We start from the raw sequence: 13,608 nt of genomic DNA on the forward strand, positions 1-13,608 counted from the left end.
ATTATGAGCAAAGACTACTGGAATGGCTTGGATTACAATTGCAGATAGCATGGTTAATAGTGAATGTAATGTGTCAAAATGTTTTAATTGTCTTTAATGCTATTTTTAAATGTTTATTTTAATTGTACATTGTTCTAAGGCAGGGGTCCCCAAACTTTTTAAACAGGGGGCCAGTTCACGATCCTTTGGACCGTTGGAGGGCCGGACTATAGTTGGCAACCGAGCAATATTAATTAATAATAATAATAATAATAGACCTTTGGGCCATTGAGTCCAATCCCCTTCTGCCTTTGTGCACTGAAAGAACAAGCAAAGCACCCCTGACGGATGGCCTCTCAGCCTCAATGTCAATAATAATAATAATAATAATAATAATAATAATAATAATAATAATAATAATAATAATAGACCCTTGGGCCATTGAGTCCAACCCCCTTCTGCCTCTGTGCACCAAAAGCACAAGCAAAGCACCCCTGACAGATGGCCTCCCAGCCTCAATGTCAATAATAATAATAATACAGTAGTCTCGCTTATCCAACATAAACGGGCTGGCAGAACGTTGGATAAGCGAATATGTTGGATAATAAGGAAATATTAAGGAAAAGCCTATTAAACATCAAATTAGGTTGTGATTTTACAAATTAAGCACCAAAACATCATGTTATACAACAAATTTGACAAAAAGTAGTTCAATACGCAGTAATGCTATGTAGTAATTACTGTATTTATGAATTTAGAACCAAAATATCATGATATATTGTAAACATTGACTACAAAAATGCGTTGGATAATCCAGAACGTTGGATAAGTGAGTGTTGGATAAGTGAGACTCTACTGTAATAATAATAATAATAATAATAATAATAATAATAATAGACCCTTGGGCCATTGAATCCAACCCCCTTCTGCCTCTCTGCACCAAAAGCACAAGCAAAGCACCCCTGACAGATGGCCTCCCAGCCTCAATATTTATTATTATTATTATTATTATTATTATTATTATTATTATTATTACTATTATTATTACCCAGTGGTGATGGGTACACTGGGTGCCGTGCCAAAAGATCTCAGCCGGCATTTGGAAACAATAGACGTTGACAAAATTACGATCTGCCAACTGCAAAATACATCACACAGTCCTAAATGCTTGGGAAGTGTGCGACTTGTGATTTTGTGATATGAAATTCAGCATGTCTATCTTGTTTGCTGTTTCATAATAATAATAATAATACTAATAATAATAATAATAATAATAATAATAAGGGTTGTAAGAGAAGAAGAGACCCCTTGGGTCATTTAGCCCAATCCCCTTCTGCCCTTGTGCCGTGGGGGCCGGATTAATGGCTTCAATGGGCCGCATCCGGCCCCCGGGCCTTAGTTTGGGGACCCCTGTTCTAAGGCATCAAATAGTTGCTTATGTATAAAGCAACCTTGTGTCCCCTTCAGGGTTGAGAACAGCGGGGCATAAATATGGTAAATAAATAAATACCAAGAAGAGCCAATGCATGCTATCGCCTTCATGTCCTGTTCTTGTGTTTTCTATAGGCATCTAGTAGCCACTTTAGGAAATAAGATGCTCTACTATATATGGCTCTGACCTATCCCTGCTTTACCAATGGCAGGTTACCTTTGTGCCTTAAACCCTGACTGAGATGTGAAAGAAGGTGGCATTTGTAATTTGACTCCGTTGGTTAGTGTTCTTGTCTCTGGAACAGCAGAAAACAAGATTACAGCATCTTCCACATTATATCCCTTCAGACATTAAAGATAGCCATCTTATCGCTTCTCAGTCACCTCAATGGTATATGCACCCAGTTCCCTAAGCCATTCCCACACCTTTGACCATCTCAGTTGTTCTCCCCTGAACATGTTCCAGCTTGTCAGTATCCAGTTACTGACAAGCTGGAACTATCCAGATAACATCTGATCAAGCTGAAAAAAGTAGCACTGTTACTTCCCTCCATCTGTTGCCCTTTTTGGCTGCTACATCACACTATCGCAATGGTTCTCAACCTGTGGGTCCCCTGGTGTTTTGGCCTACAACTCCCAGAAATTCCAGCCAGTTTACCAGCTGTTAGGATTTCTGGGATTTCTGAGAGTTGAAGGCTAAAACATCTGGGGACCCACAGGTTGAGAACCACTGCACTACTGACTCGTGCTTGTGATCTTCTCAGACTCCTAGATCCTTTTCTACCATGAAGAAAGGTGCCATAAAATCTTATAATTGTGCATTTAATTTTTCCTATCAAAATGTACTACCTTACATTGATATATGTTAAAGATAATTTTGTTAGCTATTCAATGTGTAAAGGTCATTTTCAATTGTAATCCTGTCCTCTGGGATATTAGCTTCACCTCCTAATTTGGCATCATCAACACATTTTTCATCACCCAAATCACTTATAAACATGTCAAACACTACTGAACCCAGGACAGAGTGCTATGGACTCCAGTAGTCACTTTGATAGACTAAAGAGCAGCCACTGCTGAACACACTCTGTCCATCATCCAGTTATAAATTCACCTAACGTCAGCACTTAACCCACATTTTAGCAGCTTGTCTGTGAGAATTTCACAACTTTTCCTTGTCATTTCATAAGATCTATTGCTTTTTTAAAAAAATGAAATTTCTCAGGTAATTTATGAGCACAGCTGCTTCCTTGCTCCAGCAATTGTATCAAACCCACACTGCTAAAAGTGATCAGGACAGCTATCTTTCAAAAGCAACACATATACCCTGCTGTAAGATTTTGTTGTGTAAGATTTTTGCACAAGGTTTTTGTTGAACAATTTTTTGTCACACAAGATGTCTGCTTTTTATATAGAAAAATGGCAATCTGACTGGAAACATAGTTTTTTAATACACAGTCCTACAGTTCTAATTAAAAAATATATATCTTTCTGCACAGAATTATTTCCTGAAATACTCCAGTTTTTTAGTCATGGGAAGAAAACTGGAAATTATTAGTCTTAATGTGCGAGGACAGAAAGGTTGAATATTACCATCCCTAAAAGGAGACTCTCTTCTTAGACTTGATCAAGAGCGGCAGAAGGTATTATTTATATTTCTGTATAGTTTGGGGGTGGATATTTTCCACTGCAATGCAAAAATGAAAATGTCATACATAATACAAATGGACCCCAGCTAATATATGCTAGAAATAAATTTCCTTATATGGACCTATTTTCCATTCCTTTCTTGAGGACTCTGGACATGCGAAGAATACATTTTTTATTAATTCCTGTGCAGACACACTTTGTTTCCAGATGTAATTGTAGCAAAAATTAATGAGAAGCAGCTGGCTGGCAATTTGTTGTTCATCATTATTAAAATCCTGAAATAAGAAAGGCCACCTGAGGAAATTAACCCACAAGGGAGCAAGAGATCCTCAGCTGTGTAAGGGCAGGGGTGCATCTCCACTGTAGAAATAATGCAGTTTGATACCTCTTTAACTACCATAACTCAATGCTATTGAATCATGGGAGTTTTAGATTTGCAAGGTCCTTAGCCTCATCTGCCAATGAGTGCTGGTGCCTCACCAAACGACAACTTCCAGGATTACATACCATTGAGCCATGGCAGCTAAAGTAGTGTCAAACTACATTAATTTTACAGTGTAGATGTACCTCCCCTCAAAAAATGGATGCCTTGGGGGCTTTGCGGTGGCTCTGGTCCTCCTTGGAGGGCTGTTCCCAGTTGGTGACGTTGGGGTACACCTGCTCGGACTCCTGGCCATTGACCTGTGGGGTCCCGCAAGGTTCCATTCTGTCCCCCATGCTTTTTAACATCTACATGAAACTGCTGGGAGAGGTCATCTGGAGTCTTGGAGTTCGGTGCCATCTCTACACAGATGACACCCAACTCTGCAACTCTTTTCCACCAAAATCCAAGGAAGCCCCTCAGATACTGGATCAGTGTCTGGCCGCTGTGATGGGCTGGATGATGGCAAACAAGCTGACGTTCAGTCTTGACAAGACAGAGGTCCTCCAGGTCAGTTGTATGGCCGATCAGGGTATAGGGTGGCAACCTGTGCTTGTCGGGGTCGCACTCCCCCTGAAGATACAGGTCTGCAGTTTGAGGGTCCTCCTGGACTCAGCGCTGACACTTGATGCACAGGTGTCGGCGGTGGCCGGGTGGGCCTTTGCACAATTGAAACTTGTGCGCCAGCTGTGACGATACCTTGTGAAGTCTGACCACTGTGTTCCATTCCTTAGTTACCTCTAGACTGGACTATTGCAATGCGCTCTACGTGGGGCTGCCTTGAAGATGGCCTGTAAACTTCAACTGGTCCAATGTTCTGCAGCCAGACTACTAACTGGAGCAAATTACAGGGAGCAGTCAATCCCTCTGTTTAAGGAGCTCCACTGGCTGCCGTTCATCTTCCGGGCCCAATTCAAAGTGTAAGTGATCACCTACAAAGCCCCAAACAGTTCAAGCCCCACCTACCTTTGTGACCACATTTCCCCCTATGAACCTGCACAATCTCTTTGTTCATCGGGGGAGGGCCTCCTCTCACTCCCACCGCTGTCACAAGCACGGCTGGTGGAGACGAGAGAGAGGGCCTTCTCCATGGTGGCCCCCCAGCTCTGGAACACGCTCCCCAGGGAGATTAGGCAGGCCCCCACCCTATTAGCCTTTAGGAAAGGTTTAAAAACCTGGCTTTTCCAGCATGCTTTGGGAGAATGAATGGTCATCCTCATGACAGATCCCGTTCCAGTGATCACTATTTTATTTGATGCACTTTACACTATTCTATCAGTTGGAAATAGCTCCAGTGTCCACCCCATCCCAAGTCTCTTACTGATTGTAGCACTTTAGTCTACCTACCTTATCCCCTGTGTTTACAACATTCACTCTGTGCACTTTGATCCAGTCTGTTTTTATGACTTTTATTCTGGTGCCTAAATTATGTCTTACTATATTATGGTCACCATTTTAATTTAATATGCTAATGTGTTTAATTCTGTATTTTATTATGATGTGTTTTACTTTCTGTTTATTGTAATTACCCAGGCTTGGTCCCATGTAAGCTGCCCCGAGTCCCTTCGGGGAGATGGAGGCGGGGTACAAAAATAAAGTTTTTATTATTATTATTATTATTATTATCAACACAACGACATTGTATGGCACAGCAAACAAGATAGATATGCTGGATTTCGTTTCGCAAAACCACAAGTCGAACACTTCCCAAGTGTCTAGGACTGTGTGATGTATTTTCTGATGATGTGTGCAGATCCCAGTAGGGTGGCCTTTTGCAGTTGGCAGATGGTGATTTTGTCAATGTCTATTGTCTCCAAATGCCGGCTGAGATCTTTCGGCACAGCACCCAGTGTGCCCATCACCACCGGGACCACCTGTACTGGTCTCTGCCAGAGTCTTTGAAGTTCAATCTTGAGGTCCTGATAGCGGCCGAGTTTTTCCTGCTGTTTTTCATCTATGCGACTGTCACCTGGGATGGCAACATCAATGATCCAAACCCTGTTCCTTTCCACAACTGTGATGTCTGGTGTGCTGTGCTCCAGAACTTTGTCAGTCTGGATTCGGAAGTCCCACAGCATCTTTGCATGTTCATCCTCCAATACTCTTGCAGGTTTGTGATCCCACCAGTTCTTTGCTGCTGGGAGGTGGTACTTGAGGCATAAGTTCCAATGAATCATTTGGGCCACATAGTTGTGCCTCTGTTTGTAGTCTGTCTGTGCGATTTTCTTACAGCAGCTGAGGATATGATCAATGGTTTCGTCGGTTTCCTTGCACAGTCTGCATTTTGGGTCATCAGCTGATTTTTCAATCTTGGCCTTAATTGCATTTGTTCTGATGGCTTGCTCCTGGGCTGCAAGGATCAGGCCTTCTGTCTCCTTCTTCAGGGTCCCATTCATGAGCCAGAGCCAGGTCTTCTCCTTATCAGCTTTTCCTTCAATTTTGTCAAGGAACTTTCCATGCAGTGTTTTGTTGTGCCAGCTGTCAGCTCTAGTTTGTAGTGCGGTTTTCTTGTACTGGTTTTTTGTCTGCTGTGTTTTGAGGAGTTTCTGATTTTTGACTTCAATCAAAGCAGGTTCTTCACTTTGCTTGACATATTCTGCCAGGGCATGTTCTTCTTCTTTGACTGCTTGCTTTACTTGTAAGAGTCCTCTGCCCCCTGATCTTCTAGGCAGATATAGCCGGTCAACATCACTGCGAGGGTGCAGTGAATGATGAATGGTCATGAGTTTTCTTGTTTTTCTGTCCAAATTGTCCAGTTCCACCTGTGTCCAATTTATAATGCCAGCAGTATATCTTATGACAGGTATGGCCCAGGTGTTTATGGCCTTGATGGTGTTGCCTCCATTGAGCTTGCTTTTGAGAATTTTTCTGACCCTTTGTCATGATCATGGCTCATGCTGCAGCAAATGCAATAAGACAGCGGCTCCCAACTCTAAAAACAGTGCCCAAGAGACACCTGGCGCCTCTCATGAAAGATGTGAATGCAGCACTCTCCACTGTCCAAATAACATCAATTGAACAAACAAACCAGTTTGCCTACAGTGCAGCAGTGATAGTAACAGAAGAACTTGGGCTCCTACAACCAAGGCAGCCCCAAAGAAAATCGACTGGAAAACCAAAGTGGAAGGTCAGGCTAGAGTTGAAAATCAAGAAACTTAGATCAGATGCAAGTAACCTGAAAAATATGAAAGAGAGGAAACTGAAGAATGACAAAATCAAGCAATACCTGATCCGAAAGTACTGGCTGAACACCAGAAAAATTGAAGAAGCTTTGGAAATCGTGAAAGAACAAATTACAGCAACAGCCAGAAAAATTGAAAGGTATGAAGCCAGAATCATCCAGTACAGACAAAATCAACTGTTTCAATCAGACCAAAGACGGTTCTACCAGAGTCTGAACCTATTATTATTATTATTATTATTATTATTATTATTATTATTATTATTATTATTATGTCAGGTTTTGTGATGATGTAATGCACAGAATTTCAAGAAACTCTGTACAAATAGGAAGAGACAAAGCAACTACACTGCTTTATCTGGCTATGGAGCTTTGTAGGGGCACACAGGGCAAAAAACAACAGTGTTTTGTTAGTGGCTCAAACAAATGGCATGTATTGTTTCTGTATTGTATTTCTAATTGAGTTGGTATTCACAGAAGTTTGGTTCCCCAGAAGAGAGTTAACCACATTTACAGTGTTCATTGAGTTGTAACAGAAACCTCATGTTTCTTCCTCTTAATGTCAAGTTACCAGGAGGGGTGAGTTAAGTGGCCTTACAGACATTGTGAAACAAATTACCTTTCTTTGACTCACTGTGCTCCACAAAACAGGATGTGAGAGGCAAAATATAACCATCCTGGCTCCTCTGATGTATCAGAAAAGATTCACTTCCAGACAAGAGTCTGGCAATTAGTAAGAATATATAATTAAGGTTATAGTTCGAAGGCCCCCAGCACTTTCCGTGGCTTTTGCAATGTTTTTGAAACGTAGATTATTACATGTTTGTTTCTCAAATTTGATTTAAGTTACTTTTAGATAGGGTTGTTGTATGTCTTTCGGGCTGTGTGGCCATGTTCCAGAAGTATTCTCTCCCGAAAGACATACAACAACCCTGTGATCCTGGCCATGAAAGCCTTCAACAATACTTTTAGATACTTCAAAAATGCCCCCCCCCCCCCAATTGATCAGTATGAGGCAGCGTTTATGACATTTTTCCTCTATTCTTTAGAAAGTCCACGACCTTATACAGTATAATCCTTATAAAAGCAAATAAAACTTTTGGTAACCCCCCCCCCCAAACAAACAAAGTCCGTTATTATATTGCAGTTGTAATGTTAAGATTTAATTTTAGTTATTTGTAACTAGTTACTCCCATATTGTCTTTAATCCTGCTCATATCATGTCATGAGACAATCATTGAGAGCCTAATGTTTTCTTCCTTGTTATGCCCTTTTCTGAGAGCCTCCTATTACTGTATAAAATTCAGCAATAGATTTGCAGATATCTAACAGACTGTATTCTTCTGTGTGCACTCACCCAGAATCTGAGATCTTCAGCAGAGGTCCTGTTTTTGACCCACTATCCTTAAGGGACATGGCTTTGTAGCTACTCCTTACCAGGAGAAATTAGCATGGCTGCATACTTGCTGAGTCTCCAGCAGGCAAACCTAAACTATATTCTTTTATCTGGCCTTTAGGTTTCAACACTCATTTAATTTTATTTTTAAATGCTTTACTTTCATCTATTTTATTACATGTCACTCTGGGGCACTGATGATCAGAAAAGCCATTAATGAATACTTTCAAATAATTACAATAATATAGTTCCCAGCAGCTGGAAAGATACTTAACTGAAAATTACTTTAGATAGGTCGGTTAATTCTTTCAAAAAATAATTTGAAAAGTTAAAAACATTTGTTTCTTTCTATCTCACATGAAGACTAACCTACATATTGCATAACAGATTTGTTGTTAGATCTTTTGTTGTTCTGATTTTTTTTTGCTTGAAAATGAGGCTTAGTCAGCGCTCATTTTGATCAGAAGAACAGTAATAGGAGAATGAAAGTTAATATTCTTCTACTATTTTCATGGCCAAATGCCCCTGTTTGCCCTATGTATGAGTCCCATGCTTGAGGGAGAAGAGAAAAAACACTTCAGCCCCAACAAGTTATGAAAACTAAGGGTGTTTCCAGAAAACATCAAAATCCATGCCAAAATTAGTTAAAGTAGCCCACTTCAGCTTGGGTTCTAGTCCCCATCTCATCCACAAACATGGGATTTCTCTCCCAGGGTGGCTACTTGTTATCCCGCCTGAAATCGGGATAGCATGTAGCCACCCCAAAACCTGCGATTTACCTCCAAAAACTTACTGGCCGCCATAGAGCCTCTCCTTGTGTCCTCATAGTGCAAGAAAATGATGTCTGAGGAGATGGGTGGGGTGAGGAGGAAAATCCCTCTCTCTCCCATCTTTTCAGTCATCGTTTTCTCATGCCATGGGGATGTGAGGAGAGGCTCCAGGGACCATTTTCAGTAAGTTTTCGGGGGTACCATCCTACTCCTCTAGAACTTTCAAGGCTTGAAGAAGCGAGATGACTGTGTAAACTCACCTAGTACTTCATTAAATCAGGATCTTTCATAAAGATCTGGATCTAATAAGGTGTTTAATTAATGTAAAATAAACAAGCTTTTTCTAGAGGCATCATTTAGATACCTCCGGTAAAACTGAGACAGGTCTCGTGTTTTGGGCCTGTCTAGATGAGCCTCCGATGGCTCAGGGTGTTAAAGTGCTGAGCTGCTGAACTTGCAGACCGAAAGATCCCAGGTTCAAATCCGGGGAGCGGAGTGAGCATCTGCTGTTAGCTCCAGCTTCTGCCAACCTAGCAGTTCAAAAACATGTCAATGTGAGTAGATCAATAGGTACCGCTCTGGCGGGAAGGTAACGGTGTTCCATGCAGTCATGCCGGCCACATGACCTTGGAGGTGTCTACGGACAACGCCGGCTCTTCGGCTTAGAAATGGAGATGAGCACCAACCCCCAGGGTCGGACACAACTGGACTTAACGTCAGGGGAAACCTTTACCTTTTAGATGGGTCGTAAGCCGATAGTCATAGTAGAGGGGGAAGAGAAAGAGAAACAAAAGAGAGAGGAAATATATTTTAGCCAAATTCACAATCAGAATGAGTCATAAGATTGCTGGTTTCTCATAGCAAATACTAGAAGATCTTAAGCCCTTTCTATCTTAAACCTAACATACCTTGCAGGCTTATTGTGAATATAGAATAGGCAGGGAAGGACCCTGCTGAGTATCTTTTATGAAGGGCAGAATGAAATGAATAATTATCATAATATAAAATGTCAGTATAAAATTTATGAAATTTATTTTATGTGAATTCATCAGAACAAAAAGAGAGAGAGAGAAAGGGAGGAGTTTTTATTTGCTATATAGCATTGTTACTTAACAGTCATCTCAGGTCCCTTCCACACAGCTGTATAAAATCCACATTGAACTGGATTATATGGCAATGTAGACTCACTGTTCAAAGCAGATGTTGTGGATTATCTGCCTTGGTATTCTGGGTTATATGGCTATGTGGAAGAGCCCTCAGTTGCTGTTTTTGAACTGGTTGGGTTATTGGATTTATACTTTGCCTTTCTCCTGTGGTGTTTGGAAGATGGAGTTGTACCTTTTTCTGGGCTTTATGGGGCCAACAATTTAAGTGGCAATATATATTTAACAACAGTACAACAAATTGTATATTAAATCTGAGAAATATGCACTGCCCTCAAAATTCCATGCATCCAATGAGATACCTGTGCAGGATTGCACTGCAGTTGCACTGCAATAACTAAATGTAAATCCTAAAGCCCTAAATACAAAATGAAAAAATACTATAAAGAAATTACATTACAAAGAATTATTTTATTCCTTTCTAAATACACAGTTGAAAATTTGTTGTTGTTGTGTACCTTCAAGTCGCTTTCCAACACATGACAATCCTGTCACAGGGTTTTCTTAGCACAGTTTGTTAAGGGTTTGCTCTGTATCTCTAGTAATTCCAGCTCCTCTCTTTTCCAGCTCTCTCTCTCTTGAACCCAACCCTTCCTTCTGGTTTCCTCATTCACTGGGCTAAACCTGTAATCATAGGAGCTACAGAAGCAAACTGAAGTGAATTGTGTCTCCAGGGATCTGGTTTGCTATGAGCTTGACCTTCCATGTGCAGCTCCCATCCTATCCAGTTGAGTATTTCATTGCCTCTTAAATGATGTTATGTAATACAAATACAACCATTTGGGGGCTATATCTGAATGAGTTTGGTGCTTACATGTCTTCACTGGATGAACTTACTACATTGTATCTTACACAATCCGACTCTTGCTTTCATACAGTGCATTTTAGTTCCACTGTAGTCAAATGAGTGCATTGCACCAAGGCAAGTACTTTTTAAAGAGGATAAATGGTGCCGGTTGCTAGATTTTCTTTTGAATTGAGGAAATATAAGTCACACATTGAAATAAAAGTGTGCTGCTGGAGTTGGGAGAGCAATTAGGGAATGAAAAAGAAAATAGTGGATGGATAAATAAGTGAGGTGGCACTGGGAGATCTGAAATTGAGAAAAAAAACAGATGTTGCATGTCATTATAAATGACACAAACATCTGCATATTATAAACTGCAGAATCATTTGGAAAGTTTGGGGGAGTTTCACTTCATTTTAGCATCATTAGAACTTGCTTCTGTTTGAGTTTATTGAAGCAGCCACTTTAATGGCAAAGGGATAATTTGATTTGCAAAGTGGGTATAATCAGATGCATGTGGCAAGCTATTTGCAATGCGGCAGCTGAACAGGCTCATAAAGATATGCTCCAATGATGATGAAATGAAAGGAAGAAGAATGCAAGCAGCAGCATCAGATCTGGAAAATATCAAGATCAGATAAAAGCGACAATGGGGAAGAACTAAGCCTTCATGTCAGAGCACCAAATTAAAACAAGCAACAGACAATGGAAGGATAACAGTGTATCTCAGAAGTGGGAGCAGCATGTAAGCCAAAATAAATAAATAAATCACATACCACCACAATAATGTGCAAAAGGGCTCATGAAAGAAAATCCCAACATGGTCTTGTTCAGCCAATTGATTTACAAATAATAGAGAAACCAGGAGATGATGGGCATTTCTTAAAGTAACCTGAATCATCCACCCGAAGGTCAGAAACATGGAAATAAGGCACAAAGCAGAATTGAAGAGCAGAAAAAATGGCAGCATTCAGGATACCTTGCAGCCAAGGGTCTAACTCTACGCCAAAGAATGGTATTGCCACTCAATTCTCTTGCTTTTGTAATTTTCCTTCAGTATCCCAGTTTCTAATATATCAAAGAAAGATACTAAAAACAATTCACACCTTATATTTGATGTGAACATATTCCTTTGGTAACTTTTGTCTTCCTCCTTTTTTAGATGTCTCAAATGTATTTCTAAAGGTTCAACTGAAATTTTAAGTTATTGTAATGTGAGAAATTTGGGAACTGAAGAAAAATTAGATCGAGGGAGAGGTTATGTTCTCACCTTCCTCACCCTGCCTCCAACAATATTCCTGCTTGTAGTTCCAGAAAATCCACTCTTTTTGATGGTTCAGCCAGCTTGGGCACAGAAGTGAATGTTCAAAAGAATTGAAATACACTTGGTGTATACACTTGGTACATGTGTCATAGTTATCTGCCAGAATAATTGTCTGCCAGCTCTTTCATTCGCATTCAAAGCCCAGTGTAAAAAAGTACATGGAATCCCTTCAGGTGCCCAAGATACAAGCAGCTCTGGATAAGACAAAAAAGGATATACTTGGTTATTAACAAAATGCAACATCAGAAAAACAATCTCTGGTCCTCAGGAGATGCAGAAGAAGGAGTGGGCACATTGCTCTTCATGTCAGTAAGAGCCTGCACAAATGTTTGGTCTAGGAGTCATAAAGGATAGCCTCTCTCTCCCTTGGCAATTGCTTGCACCTCATTAATAAGACTGGTGTGACACTTTAAGAATCACAAGAATGGGCATAATGTATATGATCATGTGTGGTCCTTGGCTACAATATATTATAAACAAGACATTTTCTTAAATTGATGCTGGGTGGTCCTTGGCTATAACATACACTGAATGCAGTAAGTCCTCCTAAAACAAGAAACACATGCAGAGGAATCCCTGTCAGTAGGGTGTAGTTTGTCCCATTAACTAAAGACAATTGATACAATGGCAAAGCTCTTGTTGACATCTGGTGACATTTCTGCATGGCTGTCTTTCACACTATGTGTTTGGCACTAAACCGGAAGCAAAGCAAATACATGGAAATAGCAGCTTTTAAAAGGAGCTTTCACCCAATGAATTTGTACCTACAGGGAAGTCAGAAAGCAGAGGAGGTGGCCAAAACTGGCCACTAACTGGCTCCTTTCTTCTGTGTGGATTGTCTGGGTTGGAAAGTGACCAGACGTCATAGCATCCACATTCCCACTAATATACACTACCTGAAACATTTGTCCAAATACTTTAAAAATCCTAACAAAGCCTTTTGTTTTAGGAAAATATAAATATGCTTAGTCACATTTTCCTCTAATTTCATAATTTTCAAGACCACACAGTCCATTGGAAGATCAACTTGTGCCTGCCCCACAAAAATTAATGGAAACAGAAGAAGAAACAACCTACACAGCATGGTTGCTCTTTAACTACCCGAAATTGACCAAAAGCACAATTTTCTTGTGTCTCTCATTTATTTCACTTTGGCTTCTGCAGAAGAACTAGATTCCAGCAGCTATTCCAAGGAATCTGTCTGTGTTTGCTCTAAATAGCGATGGCTTTCTAAACAACAACAGCAACAAAACCCACTAGTCATTTTTAAAGGGCAGAACTAATCTCAGGAGGAAAAAGATGCAATGTGCTAGCTAGGCAATACTATTTTGTGCTCTTTTCAGCAGAATCTGAATGGGATTCATCCCTTTGCCAACAGAATGCGGCTATCTTACTGCAATAGGATTTGCAGCATAGCAAAATACTTCAAGCATTTTGGACACCAGAGGGCAGAGCAATAACTTCACTCTCCCTAGGGTATTTTCTGTACTGACATCTTGAAGAATC

The 13,608-nt window shown here is 40.4% G+C and overlaps 1 long non-coding RNA gene across 1 annotated transcript; it reads left to right on the forward strand.

Moving 5' to 3' along the window:
- Positions 1-1,359: 1,359 nt before the first annotated feature.
- On the forward strand, positions 1,360-12,155 carry LOC134296035 (uncharacterized). The gene is made up of 3 exons (XR_010002594.1): positions 1,360-3,053; positions 4,216-4,401; positions 10,559-12,155. It is a non-coding gene; the product is annotated as an uncharacterized LOC134296035 (long non-coding RNA).
- The last annotated feature ends 1,453 nt before the right edge of the window (positions 12,156-13,608 follow it).

This window comes from Anolis carolinensis, chromosome 2 (assembly GCF_035594765.1).
Source record: "Anolis carolinensis isolate JA03-04 chromosome 2, rAnoCar3.1.pri, whole genome shotgun sequence".
NCBI classification, from domain to species: Eukaryota; Metazoa; Chordata; class Lepidosauria; order Squamata; family Dactyloidae; genus Anolis; species Anolis carolinensis.